This window comes from Xyrauchen texanus, chromosome 4, assembly GCF_025860055.1.
Source record: "Xyrauchen texanus isolate HMW12.3.18 chromosome 4, RBS_HiC_50CHRs, whole genome shotgun sequence".
NCBI classification, from domain to species: Eukaryota; Metazoa; Chordata; class Actinopteri; order Cypriniformes; family Catostomidae; genus Xyrauchen; species Xyrauchen texanus.
This window is the reverse complement of record NC_068279.1, coordinates 9,774,590-9,797,632: the sequence shown is the minus strand read 5'-3', so window position 1 is coordinate 9,797,632 and position 23,043 is coordinate 9,774,590. Positions and strand designations below refer to the sequence as shown.

Here is a 23,043-nt window from a genome sequence, read left to right as displayed (position 1 = left end):
TGAGCCGCAGTGTGTGCGCAAAGGCATTTGTTCTAGTCTGACGCACACATATTAAAAGCGTTGCTAATAATGTTAAAAGCATTGAATGAGTTACATTTTTTATTTTTTTTTAAGTTTGTGCATTGATCATGTCAATCTGTCATTTAATTTGCAAAATCATGTCATTTGCAAAAAAAAAACGTTTAAAAACCATCAAGACAGATCAGCTTTGCGAGGCAGGGAGACCAGCTAACCACTTTGGCTGGTTTAAGCAGGTTCTTCACAGCAGAGAAGCTCTGTGATTTGGTATAAAAGAAAATGAAAACTAGTGGAAGGATGTTACAAAATACAACTTTGTAATGTGCTGCTTTGGCCAGTGTTATCACAAAAGCCATGTCCCTTTAAAACCAACTACACTGCAGGATAGATTTTTCAGACCGCGTTGTACAAAGGAAAAGGGTTTATAAATAGCCCAGTGGCTGAATCACTCCCTACATTTTAGCGTCACAACACCCTTCAGGAGAGAATCTCATTAATAGAGTCAATAGCTAGCAGTAAAGGAAAAAAAATTTAAAACCAAAAACGTTTTGTCAGAGAAAGGATATATTACTGTGTAGGAATATTATCCCTGCCCACTAGCATAGTGTTAATGTTAGGAATGTTAATAATGCAATAAGTGTCCATGGGTATTTTATATGGAAAATAGGCCTTAGAAACAGTTGTGGAATATTATTGGCCATTTATATCAATGTAAAACAGTTAAAGGATGGGCAAGGAGGAGGCGAGAACCGGCTTGTCAATATAAATCATAATTTAATGAAAACTCAAAAACACATAAACAAACACACATGACGGACATGCCCGTAATTCTCTCTCTCTCGAACAATCGTCACCGGCCGCCTTTATCCCTCGCGCGCCTCATCAGGCCGATTGGGGACCGGGCGCGATATTCCGACCCGGCCCCGCCCCCCTCCGCTCCACATTCCTCCCGGCGTTATCTCAGGCCGGGGTGCCACCGGCATGACGTACACCCCCTCTATCCCTTGGGTGGGGTGTATCTCGCGTCCCGCGTGGTCATCCCTGCCTTCCTCGACCTGGGAGGAGACAGGAGGGGAAAAACAACAACAAAATAGGCGAGGGAAAAGGCAAACACGGTGCGAAAGGAAGAGAGAGAGGAGAGAGAGAAAAAGCTCACTCACCGGTTCTCTGATGTACCGTCGCGTGGTCCTCGAACACTCCTCCACACTCAGGCGGACGACAGCCGCTCCAACCCCGGGCGAACCGGAGTGAAACCTTCGACCCCCAGCGGGTAGAACGCGCCTCCGCTTTTCTGGCGGCAAATGGGGACCCTCCTCCGCCCCTGGAAGAGGCTCTACCACTCCGGGCGGTCGGAGAGTTTCTTCCCTCCTCCCCTCGCGGACGGCGGTCTTCCCTCGACCCCTCCGCGTCTCTGGGGACGGCAGAGCACTCCTCCGCCCCGGCAGCGGCTCCCTCGCTCCAGGCAGTCGGGGTATCCCGTCCCCACTTGCCCCGCGGACGACGGCCGTTCTCTGTTCATCCGGGTGGTCGGGCTACTCCGTCACCCGGCAGATGGCAGCGGCGCTCCCCAGGGTGGACGGCAGTGTCGAGGACTCTGCGACGGGCATCCCTCCTCCTTCCCGGTTTTCGGCACCGATGTAAAACAGTTGAAGGATGGGCAAGGAGGAGGCGAGAACCGGCTTGTCAACATAAATAATAATTTAATAAGAAACTTAAAACACAACATAAACAAACAGACATGACGGACATGCCCGTAATTCTCTCTCTCTCGAACAATCGTCACCGGCCGCCTTTATCCCTCGCGCCCCTCATCAGGCCGATTGGGGACCGGGCGCGCGATATTCCGACCGGGCCCCGCCCCCCTCTGCTCCACAATCAAGTTATATTTAGAACAGAGAGACAAAGCACAGATCCATTGATTGACAGATGATTTGTGCTATCTGTGGCATTGATATCTGTTAACATGAAACAGGAAAGGAATAGATATGACGACACAAGGCATGCTAATGGCTTCTCCACTATTTTATTTATTTATTTGCTGGTTTGGTTCCTCATTGGTCCTAAGCCCTTCGTTATTGGTTCCCTTACAATAAAATCTAAGCTGGACGCAAACTTACCGCACATTTGCTGCTCTTTATTTTCACATGCAAATGAGCTTATGTTACGGTGCAAATGTTCGCCTGAAGTTTGCAGCTCTTCACCAGTAGTGGTGAACCTCTGGCAAACCTTTGGCAACAATGGACAATTTGCCATGAACTCTCGATTTTTGTAAGGGTTTTTAGCAATGAAACCGTAACTCTCCAAGCTACTTATAATTTAAAATAGTTAAACTATAGGCAATCTTCCCTTTTGAAAGTGTGGCTAGATATTCTACGAGCTACTAAGTAAAATTAACTAATTAGCTGAAGTTGTTTAGTAGGGCTAATTTAATCTTTTTAAACAACAGATGTTATTGTTTGTTTTTATAGTTAAAGCAGTATTTATCTGAGCCAAAAACAATGAGAGTCACAGTTAGAGTGACAGTCTTTAAATTAACAGATAAATGTATACAAAATGCAACTAATACAACTGGAAAACACGAAAACAGTGACGAGAAGCATCTAGCAAAATATCACGACTCATGAAATGCTGCAAAGGACTTCTGTGCAGCAACAAATGAATGAATCTATTGATTTTTTTTAAGTGGTTAATTTACATGAACCATTCGAACAAATTGATTCACTAATTAATCTGAATTCAACGGTACATATGAGACTTTAGCTTTAAGTTAGTAACGTTACTACTTTTATTTAGTTATCAGCTGTAAACGTATGTGAAAGCTAACGCATGAAAATTTGGAAACGTCCATGAAAACCTCTGATTATTTCAAAAAGATGTGTTTAACACACTGATAGCTTTCTTAAGCTGTTTTGCATCTAAAGGTTGTTCTTTGCAATGATTGATTTGAAAAAAATTATTCATTTTGTGTATATGTGTGTCTTGGCAATAATGCTTCCTGCGTGCATCCCTTAAAAAAGACAATCATTCTTGCTCGTCTACACAAACATGTGTTACCTAAGATATCTCCCTCTGACTTTTACTATCCAACCCATTGCAAATCCAACCTCACATTGCATAAGTGGCTACTCCTATTATTACACGCATATTGAAGTCCTACAGTTCTTGTTATGAGAGTGGAAACTTAAGTGTCATAAGGAATTCTGAGACACATAGACCATCTACAAACTGGTCAAAAGTGTGAAAAAAATAAAAATTCACAGGCTCCAAAAATTAAAACATGTTTCCACATTCCTCACTTCCACAATTTTATATTTAACACTGAAACACATTCACTAATGATTGGCCTATTAAAAATGTTAGAAAGTATTTTTTTAAACAGATCTGTTAAATCTGTTTGAATTCTGATTGGATGATTCAAAGCCTTTGTAAAAATAGCTGATACACAAATGTGACATCAATTGAATTCAAAATGTATGTGCCAAGTTGCATGGCAAGCGACCTACAGTTATGGCAATGAGCCATATTACTTTAGGGAATCATTGTTTATTTGTATTATTTTTTAATAAATTACTTTTTGAACATTGGTTTCTTTTATTAAATCTAGTTCTAGTCTACAGTCAAACACATATTGGTTTTATTGTCATATTAGATTGTTGTTGCAAAATCTGCTACAAACGGTTTAAAAAAGATTATTATTTTTTTACAGTATTTCATCATCAAGGAAACAATCAATAGCATTCAGCCAATAGCACTGAGCCTCAGAGTGCTCTATGTTTCTTATGCCCATCCACTTCAAACCACAGTTGATGTGTTTCTAATTGAGGAGTAGCTCTCTAAAGGTCTTTGATGTCCTGAGGGGCAGTGTAATTGATGGCCATTTCTCTTAAAGTATGATTAATTTTAGATGCCTGGGATAACTCGTTCTTCAGTCTCTCTGGTCGAATGTCCATTTGATGTACTTTCCCAAACAAAGGATGCATATTTTAATACAAGTGCAAGAAAAGTTGTCACTTAAAAATGTCAGGCTGACCTCACTTCAAAGTACTTGACGCAAATTAATTTGCCACCAACCAAAGAAAACAGATCGATATAACTACATCAAGGAGGAATTTTATTATTGACTTGGATAAGGATGACATCATTTGCAAGGAGACTGAACACTTCAAAATGAATGAAATGGATTGGCACATTCTTCATGTATCTACCCGGTCCCAGACATGCTAACAGTGATTGTGCACATGTTCAAAAGAATAGATGGAATTATAGAAATCCCTCTTATCCTCTACCTTTGATGCTCCACTGGTTTTACTTCAGGACACAGATTTTACCTTGAACATCAGTGGTGACCCAGCCCTGCTGAAAAAATAAATGATCAAACCAGCCTAAACTGGTTTGTTGGTCTTAGCTGGCCTCCAAACCTGGTTAGGTGGTTCTGTTTTCTGGCTTTATGGCTTTGGACACATATGGCACTGTCCGACCAGCTAAACCAGCTTAAACCAGTTAAGACCAGCAAACCATCTTTTTAAAATGGATCTATGTGGGGGTTTTTTAACTACCAAAAATTATTAAAAATTTTTAATACACGTAATAATAAGTGTTTATTGCATTTCAGCCATTTTTATTTCCTGATGGTGACATGTCATTTCCCATAATTAAAAGATTTGCTACAGTATAATATAGTACAGTATAATGCTATTGGCAACCCTATGTTTTAGATATCGGTATCTGCCTCCGCCAATAGAAAACCCAAATATCTGTCCACCACTAGTCATGACCCACCAGTTGAAAACAACTGGATTAGTGGAAATGAGGTCAAAAGGGTGTTCAGATGCATCAACTTCTTCAGCACTTCTTCTCCTGCTAATGAGACATTATCATTGAAAACATGGTGCAGTGACAAGGCAAAATGATGATGCTTATAATAAAGGGATGATTGCCATCAGACAGTTGCTCCTAGACTGAAAACATGCAGAGCAGACCAGTTAGAGGTTAAATCTCATAGAGATAAATGATCAAGGAGAGTTGGAGAGAGAGAGAGAGAGAGAGAGAGAGAGATAGATAGAGAGATAGAGAGAGAGAGAGAGAGAGAGAGAGAGAGAGAGAGGTAGAAATAAGTCTTAATCTAGGTTTCTGTCATGTCTTGTATCCAGGTCAAATTAAGATAACTGGACAGGCAGCTTTAGCTCTATTTCTCAGGGATGAGTCCATCTCTCATCCTGATAAAACCCATATCTGCTTGCCTGCCTCCCTCTGTCCAGCGGTATAAATTCAGACTTGAGCAATGGCTTAGATTGGATGTAGTAACTAGAGCAATGAAAGTGTAAAATTACTTATGGTTGTGAATCTATATGAACGACCCACAGAGCTCAGCTCATATTGTGTGGGAAAAGTATGTCATTTTTCATATACTGTAAATTGATTCAGTCCCATCAGTCTATGATTAACCAACCTACAGTGCTAAAAAAATGGGTGTTAGAACATAAGGTTTATGCCTCAAAAAGAATAAAATCTTACAAATGAACAAGACAAAATACACTTAAATCAAAGACAATTTTTTGAAAAAAGTCTGCGTTATTTGTACACGCAGTTTGCGTAGTTTGCCTTCTGAGTCACTAAAGGAATTAAGCATCCTGATCTCATGAAAATTACATAACTTTGGTTTGCTATGAAATCGGATATCAGAAGACTACAAAGGACAGTTTGGACTGCTGAGCGGATTATTAGTTGCCCCCTGCCATCCCTTCAAGAACTGTACACTTCCAGAGTGAGGAAAAAGGCTGGATAAATCACTCTGGACCCCACCTCAGCCCACAACCTTTTTGAACTGTTGCCTTCTGGCTGATGGTTCAGTGCTCTGAGCACTAGAAAAGTCAGGCACAGAAACAGTTTTTTCCCTCAGGATATCCTTCTCACGAACAGTTAAAAACGTCCCCATTGAGCAATAATTATGTGCAATACACAGTTTAGTCTTTTTATATTAATCCAGTTCATCCTACCTCTTCTGACATTATATTCCCTTGCACCGTAACAGATAATATTGAATAACAGATTTGTATTTAAATTTGCACTATATATGTGTGTGTGTATGTACACTACCGGACAAAAGTTTTGAAACACTTACTCATTCTTTATTATAATTTTTTTTATCACATTATAGAATAATAGTAAAGTCATCAAAAAAATTGAATAGCAAATGGAACTTTGGGAATTATGTTGTGACTAAACAAAATCCAAAATAAATAAAAAATGTGTTATATTTTAGCGTCTTCAAAGTAGTCACCCTGTAGGAAGTGAAATGTCCACTGTATTGCTCTTGAAGTCCTAAATGTTTTCCCAAAAACAAATGAGGTGAATGTTAATGCTTTATCAAGTTTTAAATCAACAAAATGCACCAACATTCGCTTAACCTTAAACCTAAAAAAATAAAAGTACATATGCCCCTAAAATCTTGTGCACTTTTGTTTCCCTTGTAAATGTACCCAGCTTAAAGGGTGTTTAGATATTGAAGCTCAAAAAACAACACAAGGATACTGATAAAGAATGTGACACAGAATTGTTGTTTTGACACTATTGCTATTTCACCTGAACATAGTGAAGCTTTTCTCTGCTTTGATAATATGCAGACTGCTTTACCCAGATTTATTTTAAAAATGCATGTGTGCATGCACATTTCATGGAATAGTACTGCTGGTGGCATCAGTTTTGCATTCATGGGGCTTTGCATGAACAATTGAGGGAAAAGAAATAAGGCATTGGAAGAATAGCGACCCACTGGGAAGCAAAATAAATACTTTAATGGCCTGATCAATCAAACCTTCCTTATGCTGCTATGACTGCAGGAACTACATGGTGTTGGAGGAAGGTTATAAATAGCTTTGAATGATATTTGCTCAGCTGCCACAGTAAATATCATAATGTTTTGTTTTTATATGCATTGGAATCCAGCCTTTTGCTTCACGCATGCTTAAGTTTGTGTAATCACACTTTATTAGACATAAGAAATATTTCAAATTCATGCTTGGATTCATATCTCTGCCTTAATCACTAACTGTTGCCCACATTTAAAGGTGATGATGTGTGTGTATATTTTTCATATTAAAATACTTTGTCTTATCCCAGTTTAATGTGGAGAGACAACTATAATCAAGGTTAATTTCTCATAAAAGTGTAAGCACTGTGGAAATGTTTTAGAACATTACTCTGTCTGTTTAAGCAACAAAGCAACATTGACCAAACTAATAGATTAAGTTTGGGGCAAGACTTCCTTTTTTTGACCAATGGAAGACATGCCATGTTCAGGAAATACCTTTGAAAACTCATTATTTTACATAATTTGACTGAATGTTCTCTTACGAGAGGTTCTCTCGTATTGCGTAAGCTAGCTTACGCTACGGGAAAGATTCATCTTTTCTGAGATATTGAAGCCAAAAAATTATCCTTAATTTTTGTATCCATTGTCAACGCAGTCGCGGCAGCTGCAGACCTTGAGCGGGCTATGTAGCGAGCTCATAGGTTGCTCTGCGGCAACTGCTGCAGCCTATAGACGAGCTTGGGCGAACTCGCATCCAATGAGAGGTGTCCGCGCTCACTGCATCAAAGCCCGCCAAAATGGGCATGACTAGAGTGCATATAAGCGTAGTTCAGTAGGCTGGAACCCTGATTTTCATCTCTTCAGCGAAGCTCTTCGCATCACTGAACTGGAAGCCGCGTCGCCGTTCGAGGGGCATCAAGCAAGCGTGGACAGCGTTCGAAGAAGCGGCCGTCTTCGCCACCTTCAGCCGATCCTGCGAGCTACGCCATCCAGCGACGTATCCTTTTTAAAAGCAAGCTAGTTCTTAAGAACTTCACAAAAAGTACTGGCGTCTTTTTAAGATGCCTCGCTCCACTTGCGCCTCATGCGCGCTCCTCTCAGCACCGGAGACTGCCACATCATCTGCGCTCTCTGCCTGGGACTGGGGCATGCAGAGCTCGCCCTCGCCAGGCGGATGTGATCTCTGCGAGGAGCTGCCGATGTCGACCCTGCAGGCTCGACTCGAAGCACTCAGGACCAAAGCCGCCCGCGCGCCTTCCGTTCAGCCACGCAGAAAAAGCGCCGCTCTCAAAGGCTGCGGAAACAATGGTTGAAGCGATTGCCTGCGCTGGAGCCCATCCCTCGAGCATCGCCTTCACCCTCCCGCCCACCGGGACGCGCAGTTGCCGCCCGGCGGCTGCTCTGCTGCCATCTCGGACGAAGAAGCGGAGGATAAGGGCTGTTCCATCATGGCTCGGACAGCGAGGAGTGGTCAGGCTCACGCGCCTCCTCCTCGGCCCAGGAATCCAGCAGGACCGCGCCGAGTCAAAGGGGAACTAACACGCCTCCTCACACAGGCCGTCGACTGCCTCGGGCTCGAGTGGTCACCGCCCCTTGAGCAGGCACCCAACAGACTTGACGGCTGCTTTCTACAGAGCCGCCGCCAGCACTTCCGCTACCCAAGCCGCTCCCTCCCTGCCGAACTCCACGCCGAGCTTTCCAAATCATGGAGCAGCGCCTTTCTCGGCCAGGGTCCGATCCCACGTCTCCACCTCTCTTGCTTCGGTGGGCGGCGCCACTGAGAAGGGCTACGCTTCCATCCCTCCGGTCGAGGATGCGGTAGCAGCACACCTTTGCCCGCCCTCCGCGAGATGGTGGTCTAAACCAGTGCTCCCGTCTAAGGCCTGCAGAACAACTTCCGCCTGTGTTGGCGCGCCTATTCGCCGCCCGGCCAAGCTGCATCTGCTCTGCACTCTATGGCCGTCCTACAGATCCTCCAAGCGGACCTTCTGCGGGAGTGGGATGAGGAAAGTAGGCATCCAGAGGCGGTTGCAGACATACGGAGTGCTACGGACCTCGCCCTCCAGCGCTACCAAAGCTGCAGCCCAAGCTATAGGGAAGTGCATGGCCGCGCTGACTGTGACCGAGAGACATCTGTGGTTAACGCTAGCCGACATGGGAGAAGCAGAGCGCTCTACATTCCTCAACGCACCGCTCTCTCCATCCGGTCTCTTCGGCTCCGCGGTGAGTGGTATCGCGTCGCGCTAGCTCCTCTGCAGGCCGCTCACGTGATCAGCCTCCTGCACGAGCCTCTTCACACTGCCCAGCTCAACAATCTCAGACTTCTCAGCGTCGACAGGGCGGCCGTCCTCGATCGCGCTCAGACAGCCGCCGCAGACCGCCGCCCCCCCGCGGGCCTCGATTTAAGGTAACGCTGAAACCAGAGCAACCGAAGTCTTCCTAACTTTGTTGAACAAACGACGGCTCAGTCCCGCCGAGGTCAGACCACCGTCAAAGCTTTGCCCCTGTCAGTCCCCTTCTCTCAGGCTACTACAGTGGTGATTTTAGCAGCCAACAAGCCGGTGACACTGCCCGCTTGCCTGCACTCAAGCGCCCGTTTTCATGGCGACCCAAATAAATCTTGTAAAGAGCAAACATGTCTTATGTGTAGAAAATGTGCCCACAACCCAGTGTTCAGCCCCTACACACAAGCATAACACATCCCGTGCCCCCACCAGAGCACGCTCACATAAAGCGATTACTGAACCGCTCGAGCGCTAGAGTCAATAAATGCGCCCACGAATATGTCGCTGCGCCCATTCTCTGCCAGCTCTGTTACACGGCCAGCAAACATTCCTCTGTGTGTAAGTCCCGTGCCCATGACTATGCTTGCGCATCACGTAACAGATGTGACTCTTTCCCCATTCATTCCAATCGGAAAGTCACTCACAAAACAGCCTGTTCATGCTGTCTGCGAGCAATCATGCATGAACACACTAAAGCAGCTCTCACATTTTGTTCAGCTCTGTGTGCGGCAATCAGAGCGAATTGGCCATTCACCCTCTAGCGTTACGCTTCAAAGCGTGGGAAGCTATTCCAGGGATATCCAAGTGGGTGTTAAGCACAATACAACAGGGCTATTTGCTACAGTTCGATCGCCGCCCTCCTCGCTTCAGAGCTGGCTCGAAACCACTGTGAACACGGAAGCAGCGTGCATGCTTCGTTCAGAAATAGCAAGCCTTCTGTGCAAAGGGCCATAGAGAAAGTGCCACCCTCTCTGAGCGAGTCGGCGCTTTACAGCCGTTATTTTCTTGTTCCCAAGAAAGACGGCGGCCTCAGACCCATATTAGATCTCAGGGTTTTGAACAAGGTGCTTGCAAAAGACCATTCAAAATGCTTACAATCAGGAAACTCCTCGCGCATGTGCGCCAGAGGGACTGGTTTATTTCTCTCGATCTGAAAGATGCATACTTTCAGATTCAGATAAATCCCCGTCACAGGCCATTCTTGAGATTCGCCTTCGACGGCCAGGTTAATCAATACACCGTCCTCCCGTTTGGCCTGTCCTTAGCACCCCGTACTTTCACGAAGTGCATGGATGCGGCACTCACACCCCTGTGGAGTCAGGGTTTGCGAATTTTGAACTATTTGGACGACTGGCTGATTATGGCACAGTCACATATGGAGCTTCTGTCTCACAGAGCAGTTCTCCTCAGCCATCTGAACAGTTTGGGTCTTGCAGTCAATTGGACCAAGAGCTCACTACAGCCCAGTCAGACAATTTCCTTCCTTGGAATAGAACTAGACTCCGTGGCAATGACGGCTCGCTTATCTACACAGCCGCGCCGTGTTCAGCGACTAGCCGCATCTTTTCAGATGAACAGCCTCACGCCTCTGAAGAAATTCCAGAGAGTGCTAGGTTACATGGCCTCAGCCGCAGCAGTACTTCAGCTGGGTTTACTGCACATGCGCCGCTTCAGCATTGGCTAAACACCCGCGTCTCGCCGGGTTTGGGCCACAGGCCGCCAGCCCATCAAGGTGACTCAGACCTGTATATCAGCTCTGCAGCCCTGGACAGTGGCCGAATGGTATCAGCGGGGAGTGACAATGGGAGCTGTATCTCGCCGAAAAGTCATCTCGACAGACGCGTCCAACACGGGTTGGGGCGCGGTCTGCGAGGGCTCTCCGGTTTTCGGCCTATGGTCAGTTCAGGAAAAGCTCCTTCACATAAATTGTCTGGAAATGATAGCGGACCAGGACTGGCCCAGACGCCCGCTTTACGCCTTCCCTCCCGTCTCGCTATTGCCACAGGTAATGCAGAGGATCAGGGAAACGCGTCACTCGGTGCTCCTCATAGCCCCGCATTGGGAGAATCAGACATGGTTCCCGGAGCTTACACAGCTGTCACTTACAGCGCCGTGGCCCATCCCAGTGAGAGCAGATCTCCTCTCTCAAGCTCAGCGGCACAATCTGGCATCCCCACCCAGAGCTGGGCTGCATGCGTGGGTGATCAACGACTACCCGTCGCTCTGCCAGAAGGAGTAATAAACACCATCATACACGCTAGAGCCCCTTCCACGAGAAGACTCTATGCGTCAAAATGGTCTGTGTTCTCAAAATGGTGCACCGACAGAGACCTGGACCCGCGGACATGTGGGGTGTCGTCGCTGCTCGTATTCCTACAAGAGCTGCTGGATAAGGGCAGATCCCCATCCACGCTCAAAGTGTATGTGGCGGCCGTTGCGGCGTTCGCTGAACCCCTGCACGGCCAGTCATGGTGTAAAAATGAGCTGGTCATCCGCTTCCTCAGGGCAGCTAGAAGGATGAACCCCCCGCGCCCCCCATAGGTTCCTATCTGGGATCTTTCTATAGTTCTCGAAACTATGAAAGCCCCCCCTTTCGAACCACTTCAATCCGTGGATTTGAAATACCTTTCACTCAAAACCGTTTTTCTGACTGCCCTGTCATCAGTCAAACGTGTGGGAGACCTTCATGCGCTGTCTGTCAGCGCTGCGTGTCTTGAGTTTGGACCAAGTGACTCCAAGGTCATTTTAAAGCCTAGACACGGCTATGTTCCCAAGGTGATCGGTACTCCTTTCAGAGCACAGGTAATTTCCCTATCGGCGCTGCCAGCACCTGATAGCGAACGCAACGCCAATCTCCTTTGCCCGGTCAGAGCACTGAGATTGTATACTGCGCGCTCCAATATGGAAGTGCCCGCTCTGCAGGCAAAACTACTAGCGGTTTAATTCGCTACAGCTCCCCTGGTGAGCTGCACTGATGGGTCACATTCCACACAGACCGGCACCGCCGCTCTGTCGTTCCCTTCCCACTATGTGCTTATGTATTACACAATCAATGACCCGCATTCTTGCCGGCCAAATATTATTTCCCCACTCATAAGGGCTCCCCCGGGTCCCCCCTTAATTCCCTGGGGCTCATACAGAGGATGCTTGGCGCGCACGGCGTTGACAATGGGTTCCCGTAGCGTAAGCTAGCTTACGCAATACGAGAGAACCTCTCGTAAGAGAACGTATCGGTTACCTAACCTCGGCTCTCTCTAGATGAGGGAACGAGTGTTGCGTAGCCGGCCGTGCTCGCGCCACGGCGACTTTTCGCTTCAGTCAATGAAAACCAGGTTTCCAGCCTACGAACTACGCTTATATGCACTCTAGTCACGCCCATTTTGGCGGGCTTTGATGCAGTGAGCGCGCGGACGCCTCTCATTGGATGCGAGTTCGCCCAAGCTCGTCTATAGGCTGCAGCAGTTGCCGCAGAGCAACCTATGAGCTCGCTAGATAGCCCGCTCAAGGTCTGCAGCTGCCGCACTGCGTTGACAATGGATACAAAAATTAAGGATAATTTTTTTGGCTTCAATATCTCAGAAAAGATGACTCTTTCCCATAGCGTAAGCTAGCTTACGCAATACTCGTTCCCTCATCTAGAGAGAACCGAGGTTACGTTAGGTAACTGATACGGTTTTGGATATCAGTGGAGTGCTGAAGTGATAAATCATTGCAGCTGTACTGTTCTCCAAATGCTGCTCCCTAAAGTCAACATTTAACATCACCATTATTGACTCACAAACTCTATGAGAAACTTTTATATGTGTGAATATGTAAGTGCACATTTAAAAAAAAACTAAATCAAGGTAAGCTGTTACTCCAATAGATCGGCTAAAGCGATTTTCTGTGGAGGACAGGCCAAGTCATTAAATATCATTGACAGGAGGTGATTGTTGGAGGGGGCAGGGGGTAGGAGGGTATCTAATGGATAGGACTGATGGATGGATGGATGGATGGATGGATGGATGGATGGATAAAAATACACAATGCTATCAGAAGAATTTTTCACTGATTCTAATGGAGTACGTGTGGGAGAAATCTAGAGTAAAGTGAGGATTATTGTGAGTTATTGGAAATGAATGGTGTGGGCCAGGGGTTGATTGGATTGGTAATCTGGCATTCCGGGCATTTTCCAGGTGGGCCGACACACTTTGGGGACTGGCACGGACTGGCGAAATTGGGAGAAATGGGCCGGTCGCGATAATCTGAAATGAGCCATTTCGTTATGCAGACAGGCCATAGAATGGTGCCATGATATGCCGAAAGGGGGCAGCGATATGCAGAAAAGCCCAGTTTCTGTTAAAAATCCCAGGCCGTTTTCTCTTCCCAATCCACCCCTGGTGTGGGCTGGTGGAGGATAGAGGCTAATCTTATATCTGGGTGGCACAGCTAAATGTGATGGACGAATGCCATTAATACTTCCTGGACAAGTGCTTCAATATTGTAGAGTTTATATAATGCATTAACATTGAACGTGTTAAATGTTTAAGCCAAATGAATAAATAGTAATTAGACTTTAATTTGAAAAACAAATATGTGGAATGAGAGCACTGGCCAGGGTGCAATTCAGCTGCAATCAGCGCTTACCTGCTTCTCCTCAATTCGGACCTGAAAATAATTTATGGATGTTGTAATGAAGGAAGTGGCCATGCAAATATTACCCTCTGGTATTACAAATTACACACTAATGGTTTTAGTGCAGCATTAGGCCACTGTGATTTGTAATTGTTATGTTGGCTGCATAAATGAAAACTAAATCAGAACGATGCTTTAAACCACTTTTCATATATAGGGGTGGGTGGTATATCCAAAATCTTGTATCATTTTAAGGGCAATTTTATATCACGTTAATGTTAGATATCACAATATAGTTGTTTTTGCTGGAAATGTAATTCATAAATAGTTTAAATATGAAATAACTATGTGGTAATGCCTGGTTTTTATTATCCAGTGAATACTTAACAACGTTGTCTCAACTTGTTTGGGATACATTTATCTTTGCATTTTTACATTCCTCCATGTTTCTTGGTTGATCTAACATGTAAATAACGTATTTTGTGAGTTGTGCGTAGTTGAAGAGTTGAAGTAGTCCTCTACCTGTAGTTAGGTGATTATCCTACCATTCTCTTTTATTCCATTTCTCGCATTCTTTTATTTAATCTCTTACAATCAAAGCTGATTTCCTGAAACTCTCAAATGTTTTCAAGTTGCAATGTAAAAGAGAAATAACGTGTATCTTAAAGGGTACCTATTATGGCATTTAAAATGTTCCTAATATTGTTTTGGGAGTCCCCAACAACAGTTTTACATGCATGCAATGACAAAAAACACTTTTGTTGTCTTATAATATGCATTTATGTTTACCTGATTTGCTCACCGACTCCCAAATGATTCGTTCAACGACTCATTTTTCCAAACCCCTCCTTTGCGTGACGCTAATCTGCGGTGATTGGTCAGATGACCCAGTCAGTTGTGATTGGTATACTCTGTGCAGAGATTGTCGGAAACGGAACGCCAATCACCACTTTGTAGTAAAAAAAATCAAAATCAGAGAAGGAATTTGAGTTGATTTATGTTAGCGATCATAGCCCAAAGTTCGGTGGTAAACACCCAATCAGTTATTGTTTGCATTAGCCCAACGCATAAACATATTGATAAAGCACTGCATTACTACAAGTTATTGCTCTATTCTTTATGATAACTCCAATAACATCGACAAACATTTCACATATTTCAAAAAAATTGACATTGGAGACCTAGAAGCTGCGCTGAGCGTAACTTACACAACACACACAAATACTTATTAAGCATGCTAAAAAACACATAAAAGCAACAATTATTAATAAAACTTACAGGGTGTGATTCGGAGGAGGAAGCTGATCCAAATAAACTTGGTACTGAACCTTCCTTTAGTATCAACCGGCTCGCGAATCCACACTTGAAAGCATTCATGTTCGTAAAGCAATCGTCATTAAAATGACGCGAACACAGCACAAGGTTCGGGCTATACTTGTGTGGTATAGTTGTAAATATAAACTCTAGCCACTGATTCTTCACATGCTCGTCCCTGGGCAGTGAAAAAAAGGTCGCTTTTGATATGCACTTCAGAACACAGCGTCTTGTTGTCGACATGATGTTTTCAAGTTTTCCCTGGTGTCTGCTCGCGCAATGAGTGGGCGCGGCCAATTTGATAATTTTCCGTCTTGACGTCACAACGAAAAGGAAAATGACTCGTTGGAAAATCGATTCATTACATTGACTCAGAGTCGACTCCTACTTTTGAGAGACAATAACTTTTTTTACGGTGAACTTTCATATATAAAACTTTGCAGGATGTTTTTGTTCACTTAAATTTATGTTACACATTACATGAAAGGTAATTTTCAAAATTCCATAATAGGTGCCCTTTAAATAAAGTGTATTCCACATACTGTAGCAGAGATGCTGAACATGGCCTGATATAGAGTCAGCTATAAATAAGAAATAGATATAGATTTTATAATCCACCATTCTGTTATAAAAATTTAATATATTCAGTGAGACAAAGGAAGTTCTATATTCACTAATAAATAATAATAAAATGCTTAAAGTTGTATTGTCTTATTATTTAGCGATACCAGTTCATCTACTAGCTCAAAATGAGTTTTTATGCAATATCGATGCATCTACACTTTTACTGTCCTGGCTCTATATAATTCGATTAATTATTTGTTCAATATACTTTCTCGTGTGCAAACAACTTTGGTACTGCTCAATAATGTGACAGCTCTGAGCTTTTTATCTGTTAAATTCGCTCTAATCATATTTTATGAAATATAACCCATTCCTGAGGCCTGTAATCCTCAGCCATATTAAAATAGAGAGTAAAGTCCACACAGGCTAGGAGCGACGTGGTTCCCCCACAGCTTAGGATGGATGGGTGGGGGAGGGAGGGGCTTTAAAATAAGATGTTGATCAAATACTCAAGTACTTATGGTTGCCATTGTAACCAGTGAGCATTTACAGTGTGAAATAGCGGTAATATTGGAATGACTTTCTCCACTAGAAAAGGGCAACAGTTAAAATACATATAAATAAAAAAATTGATTGTTGTTTTAGACCAATAAGAATTCTCCTCTTCCATGGAATGCAAAATCCTAGACAGAAGCCTCAGTCGTCATTCATTTTTAATGTTTGGAAAAAAAAAATGCAATGAAAGTGAATGTTGACTGAGAATTCTGGTTCCTGTAGTCTGCCTTACATCTTATTTTGTGTTTCTAGGGGGAAAAAGTGATACGGAATTGTAACAACATGAGGGTTAACTGTCCCTTTAAGGCATGTGTTGAGGGCTACTTAGTAACAGTCTGTATGTAAGTCTTATTTGAGGTAAGACAACTAATCTTTAGTTTTGAGGTGTCAGGTTATTTTATAGTTCTTTCATTCCTTTCTTGTTTTTACCAATCTCAGAAATGCTCTAGGGTGTCATTTATCTCATAAATGCATATGTTTCTAATAAAACTTTGCTCTAGCATTTTCAGCTTAATCTAAGTGTATTCTGCAATATTTTTGCTTTCTTTATTTGCAATAATTTTGCAAACATGATCATTATTTAATTGCAAACACATTCACCACTCAATTACGTGTTTTTGTCAATATGAAAACGTATCGGTTACCTAACGTAACCTCGGTTCTCTCTAGATGAGGGAACGAGTATTGCGTAAGCTAGCTTACGCTACGGGAAAGATTCATCTTTTCTGAGATATTGAAGCCAAAAAATTATCCTTAATTTTGTATCCATTGTCAACGCAGTGCAGCAGCTGCAGACCTTGAGCGGGCTAGCTAGCGAGCTCATTGGTTGCTCTGCGGCAACTGCTGCAGCCTATAGACGAGCTTGGGCGAACTCGCATCCAATGAGAGGCGTCCGCGCGCTCACTGCATCAAAGCCCGCCAAAAAGGGCGTGACTAGAGTGCATATAAGCGTAGTTCGTAGGCTGGAACCCTGGTTTTCATTGACTGAAGCGAAAAGTCGCTGCGTGGCGTGAGCACGCGCCGGCTACGCAATACTCGTTCCCTCATCTAGAGAGAACCGAGGTTACGTTAGGTAACCGATACGTTCTCTTACGAGAGGTTCTCTCGTATTGCGTAAGCTAGCTTACGCTTACGGGAACCCATTGTCAACGCCGTCGCGCCAAGCATCCTCTGTATGAGCCCCAGGGAATTAAGGGGAACCCGGGGAGCCCTTATGAGTGGGGAAATAAGATTTGGCCGGCAAGAATGCGGGTCAGTGTTTGTGTAATATATAAGCACATAGTGGGAAGGGAACGACAGAGTGGCGGTGCCGGTCTGTGTGGAATGTGTCCCATCAGTGCAGCTCACCAGGGGAGCTGTAGCGTATTAAACCGCTAGTAGTTTTGCCTGCAGAGCGGGCACTTCCATATTGTAAAATCTGACAAATGTGGAGGGGGAAGTCCATCCCGCTGCCACACATATGTCGTGAATGGGAATCCCGCTGAACCATGCCCAGGAGGATGCCATGCCTCTAGTGGAGTGAGCCCTAATGCCCAACGGGCATGGCAGGTCTTTTGACGCGTATGCAGCAGCAATAGCGTCCACTATCCATCTAGATAGTGTCTGTTTCGAGGCGGCGAGGCCTTTGGTGCGCCCTCCGAACGAAACGAAAAGCTGCTCAGAGCGTCTGAAAGCGGCGGAGCGCGCGGTATACAATCTCAGTGCTCTGACTGGGCAAAGGAGATTGGCGTCGCGTTCACTATCGGATGCTGGTAGCGCCGATAGGGAAATGACCTGTGCTCTGAAAGGAGTACCGATCACCTTGGGAACATAGCCGTGTCTAGGTTTTAAAATGACCTTGGAGTCACTTGGTCCAAACTCAAGACACGCAGCGCTGACAGACAGCGCGTGAAGGTCTCCCACATGTTGGACTGATGACAGGGCAGTCAGAAAAACGGTTTTGAGTGAAAGGTATTTCAAATCCACGGATTGAAGTGGTTCGAAAGGGGGGGCTTTCATAGTTTTGAGAACTATAGAAAGATCCCAGATAGGAACCGATGGGGGGCGCGGGGGGTTCATCCTTCTAGCTCCCCTAAGGAAGCGGATGACCAGCTCGTTTTTTCCCCATGACTGGCCGTGCAGGGGTTCAGCGAACGCCGCAACGGCTGCCACATACACTTTGAGCGTGGATGGGGATCTGCCCTTATCCAGCAGCTCTTGTAGGAATACGAGCAGCGACGACACCCCACATGTCCGCGGGTCCAGGTCTCTGTCGGTGCACCATTTTGAGAACACAGACCATTTTGACGCATAGAGTCTTCTTGTGGAAGGGGCTCTAGCGTGTATAATGGTATTTATTACTCCTTCTGGCAGAGCGACGGGTAGTCGTTGATCACCCACGCATGCAGTGCCCAGCGCTCTGGGTGGGGATGCCAGATTGTGCCGCGAGCTTGAGAGAGGAGATCTGCTCTCACTGGGATGGACCACGGTGCTGTCAGTGACAGCTGCGTAAGCTCCGGGAACCATGTCTGATTCTCCCAACGCGGGGCTATGAGGAGCACCGAGTGACGCGTTTCCCTGATCCTCTGCATTACCTGTGGCAATAGCGAGACGGGGGGGAAGGCGTAAAGCGGGCGCCTGGGCCAGTCCTGGGCCAGCGCGTCCTCGCTTTTCGAGAAAAATATCGGGCAGTGAGAGTTCTCTTCTGACGCAAAGAGGTCTATCTCTGCTCTGCCGAATAGGTGCCATAACGTCTGGACTATTTGAGCGTGCAGGGACCATTCCCCTGGGGGAATATTGTCTCTGGACAGTCTGTCCGGGCCGTCGTTCAGGTGGCCTGGCACGTGCGTCGCCCTCAGCGAGCGCAGGTGGCACTGGGACCAACTCAGTATGCGTTCCGTCAGATGGAAAAGGTTCCTGGATCTGACACAGCCCTGACGGTTTAGGTAGGATACCACAGATCTGTTGTCCGAACGGACCAGGACGTGGTGACCCTGAATGACCGGGAGAAAGCGCACGAGTGCGTACTCGACCGCTATCATTTCCAGACAATTTATGTGAAGGAGCTTTTCCTGAACTGACCATAGGCCGAAAACCGGAGAGCCCTCGCAGACCGCGCCCCAACCCGTGTTGGACGCGTCTGTCGAGATGACTTTTCAGCGAGATACAGCTCCCATTGTCACTCCTCGCTGATACCACTCGGCCACTGTCCACGGCTGCAGAGCTGAAATACAGGTCTGAGTCACCTTGATGGGCTGGCGGCCTGTGGCCCAAGCCCGGCTAGACGCGTGGTGCTTAGCCAATGCTGAAGCGGGCGCATGTGCAGTAAACCCAGCTGAAGTACTGCTGCGGCTGAGGCCATGTAACCTAGCACTCTCTGGAATTTCTTCAGCGGCGTGAGGCTGTTCATCTGAAAAGATGCGGCTAGTCGCTGAACACGGCGCGCGCGCTGTGTAGATAAGCGAGCCGTCATTGCCACGGAGTCTAGTTCTATACCAAGGAAGGAAATTGTCTGACTGGGCTGTAGTGAGCTCTTGGTCCAATTGACTGCAAGACCCAAACTGTTCAGATGGCTGAGGAGAACTGCTCTGTGAGACAGAAGCTCCATATGTGACTGAGCCATAATCAGCCAGTCGTCCAAATAGTTCAGAATTCGCAAACCCTGACTCCGCAGGGGTGCGAGCGCCGCATCCATGCACTTCGTGAAAGTACGGGTGCTAAGGACAGGCCGAACGGAAGGACGGTGTATTGATAAACCTGGCCGTCGAAGGCTGAATCTCAAGAATGGCCTGTGACGGGATTTATCTGAATCTGAATGTATGCATCTTTCAGATCGAGAGAAATAAACCAGTCCCCTGGCGCACATGCGCAAGGAGTTTCCTGATTGTAAGCATTTTGAACGGTCTTTTTGCAAGCACCTTGTTCAAAACCCTGAGATCTAATATGGGTCTGAGGCCGCCGTCTTTCTTGGGAACAAGAAAATAACGGCTGTAAAGCCCCGACTCAGAGAGGGTGGCACTTTCTCTATGGCCCTTTTGCACAGAAGGCTTGCTATTTCTGAACGAAGCATGCACGCTGCTTCCGTGTTCACAGTGGTTTCGAGCCGCGCTCTGAAGCGAGGAGGGCGGCGATTGAACTGTAGCAAATAGCCCTGTTGTATTGTGCTTAACACCCACTTGGATATCCCTGGAATAGCTTCCCACGCTTTGAAGCGTAACGCTAGAGGGTGAATGGCCAATTCGCTCTGATTGCCGCACACAGAGTGCTGAACAAAATGTGTGAGCGCGTTTAGTGTGTTTATGCATGATTGCTCGCAGACAGCATGAACAGGCTGTTTTGTGAGTGACTTCCCGATTGGAATGAATGGGGAAAGAGTCACATCTGTTACGTGATGCGCAAGCATAGTCATGGGCACGGGACTTACACACAGAGGAATGTTTGCTGGCCATGTAACAGAGCGGGCAGAGAATGGGCGCACGCACGTATTCGTGGGCGCATTTATTGACTCTAGCGCTCGAGCGGTTCGTAACCGCTTTATGTGAGTGTGCTCTGGTGGGGACACGAGACATGCAGTGCTTGTGTGCAGAAGTGAACACTGGATTGTGGGCATGTTTTCTACACATAGGGCTGGTCGTGTGACAGAGCGGCCAGAGAATGGGCGCGCGCACGCATTTGTGGGCGCCTTCATTGACTCTGATGCTCGAGCGGTTCGTAACCGCTTTATGAGAGCATGCTCTGATAGGGGCACGGGATGTGTTATGCTTGTGTGTAGGGGCGAACACAGGGTTGTGGGCACATTTTCTACACATAAGACATGTTTGCTCTTTACAAGATTTATTTGGGTCGCCGTGAAAACGGCGTTTGAGTGCAGGCAAGCGGGCAGCGTCACCGGCTTGTTGGCTGCTAAATTCACCACTGCAGTAGCCTGAGAGAAGGGGACTGACAGGGGGCGAAGCTTTGACGGTGGTCCGGCCGCGGCGGGACTGAGCCGGCGTTTGTTCAACAAAGCTAGGAGGACTTCGGTTGTTCAGGTTTAAGTGCAATCTTAGGCCGAGGCCCGCGGGGGGGGGGGCGGTGGTCTACGGCGGCTGTCTGAGCGCGATCTGGGGTGGCCGCCCTGTCGGCGCTGGGACGTCTGGCTTTGTTGAGCTGGGCGCTGTGAAGATGCTCGTGCAGGAGGCTGGTTACGTGGGCGGCCTGCATAGGAGCTAGCGCGGCGAGGCAGGAAGAGATTCATGGCTTGGTTGGCTTTCTGGACTTCCGAAAAACGGTCAACAATGCCACTTACCGCGGAACCGAATAGACCGGACGGAGAGAGCGGCACGTTGAGGAACGTGGAGCGCTCAGTTTCTCCCATGTCGGCTAGCTGTCTCTCGGTTACAGTCAGCGAGGCCATGCACTTCCCTATAGCTTGGGCTGCAGCTTTGGTGGCGCGAAGGGCGAGGTCCGTCGCGCTCCTTAGATCTGTAACAGCCTCTGGGTGCCTGCCTCTCTCATCCCACTCCCGAAGAAGGTCCGCTTGGAGGATCTGCAAGACGGCCATGGAATGCAGAGCAGATGCGGCTTGGTCGACAGCGGAATAGGCGCGGCCAACACAGGCGGAAGTATTTCTGCAGGCCTTAGACGGGAGCACTGGTTTAGACCGCCATCTCGCGGAGGGCGGGCAAAGGTGTGCTGCTACCGAATCCTCGACCAGGGGGATGGAAGAGTAGCCCTTCTCGGCGGCGCCGTCCACTGAAGCGAGAGCGGTGGAGACGTGGGATTGAGTCCTGGCCGAGAGAGGCGCGTTCCACAATTTAGAGAGCTCGGCGTGGAGTTCCGGCAGGAAGGGAAGGGCCACGCGGTGACGTCTTTGAAGAAAACAGCCGTCGAGTCTGTTGGGAGCCTGCTCAGGGGGCGGTGACCACTCGAGCCCGAGGTGGTCGACGGCCTGTGTGAGGAGGCATATCAGTTCCCCTTCGACTCCGGCGCAGGTCCTGCTGGATTCCTGGGCCGTTGAGGAGGCTTGTGACCACTCCTCGCTGTCCGAAGCCATGATGGAACAGCAGCCTTTGTCCTCCGCCTCGCTCTCCGAGGTGGCAGCAGTGCGGCCGCTCGGCGGCAACTGCGCGTCCCGGGGGGGCGGGGAGGGTGAACGCGATGCTCGAGGGAGGGGCTCCGGCGAGACAGTCGCTTCTAAAACAAGTCCGGCAGCCTTTGGGAGCGGCGCTTCTTCCGGCGCGGCGAAACAGAAGGCGGCACGGCAGCTCCGGTTTTGCATACTTCGAGTCGAGCCCGCAGGGTCGACATCGGAAGCTCCTCGCAGAGGTCGCATCCGCCGTCAGCGAGGGCGAGCTCTGCATGCCCCAGTCCCAGGCAGAGAGCGCAGATGATGTGTCGGTCTCTGGCGCTGAGAGGAGCGCGGCATGAGCCGCAGGAAGTGCGAGGCATCTTTAAAAAGACGCTCGATACTCTTTTGTGAAGTTCGCTGAGGAACTTAGCTTGTTCTAAAAAAGGATACGTCGCCGGATGGCGTAGCTCGCAGGATGGCTGAAGGTGGCGAAGACGGCTGGCTTCTTCGAGCGCTGTCCACGCTTGCTAGATGCCCCTCGAACGGCAATGCGGCTTCCAGTTCAGAGATGCGAAGAGCTTCGCTGAAGAGATGAAAATCAGGGTTCCAGCCTACGAACTACGCTTATATGCACTCAAGTCACGCCCTTTTTGGCGGGCTTTGATGCAGTGAGCGCGCGGACACCTCTCATTGGATGCGAGTTCGCCCAAGCTCGTCTATAGGCTGCAGCAGTTGCCGCAGAGCAACCAATGAGCTCGCTAGCTAGCCCGATCAAGGTCTGCAGCTGCCACACTGCGTTGACAATGGATACAAAATTAAGGATAATTTTTTGGCTTCAATGTCTCAGAAAAGAT

General features: G+C 47.0%; 1 protein-coding gene across 1 annotated transcript in view; it reads left to right on the top strand.

The window, feature by feature from the left end:
• The window catches only part of LOC127643277 (polypeptide N-acetylgalactosaminyltransferase 9), a 151,738-nt gene that overhangs the window by 21,429 nt on the left and 107,266 nt on the right, over window positions 1-23,043 (top strand). The gene's annotated exons all lie outside the window — the stretch shown is intronic.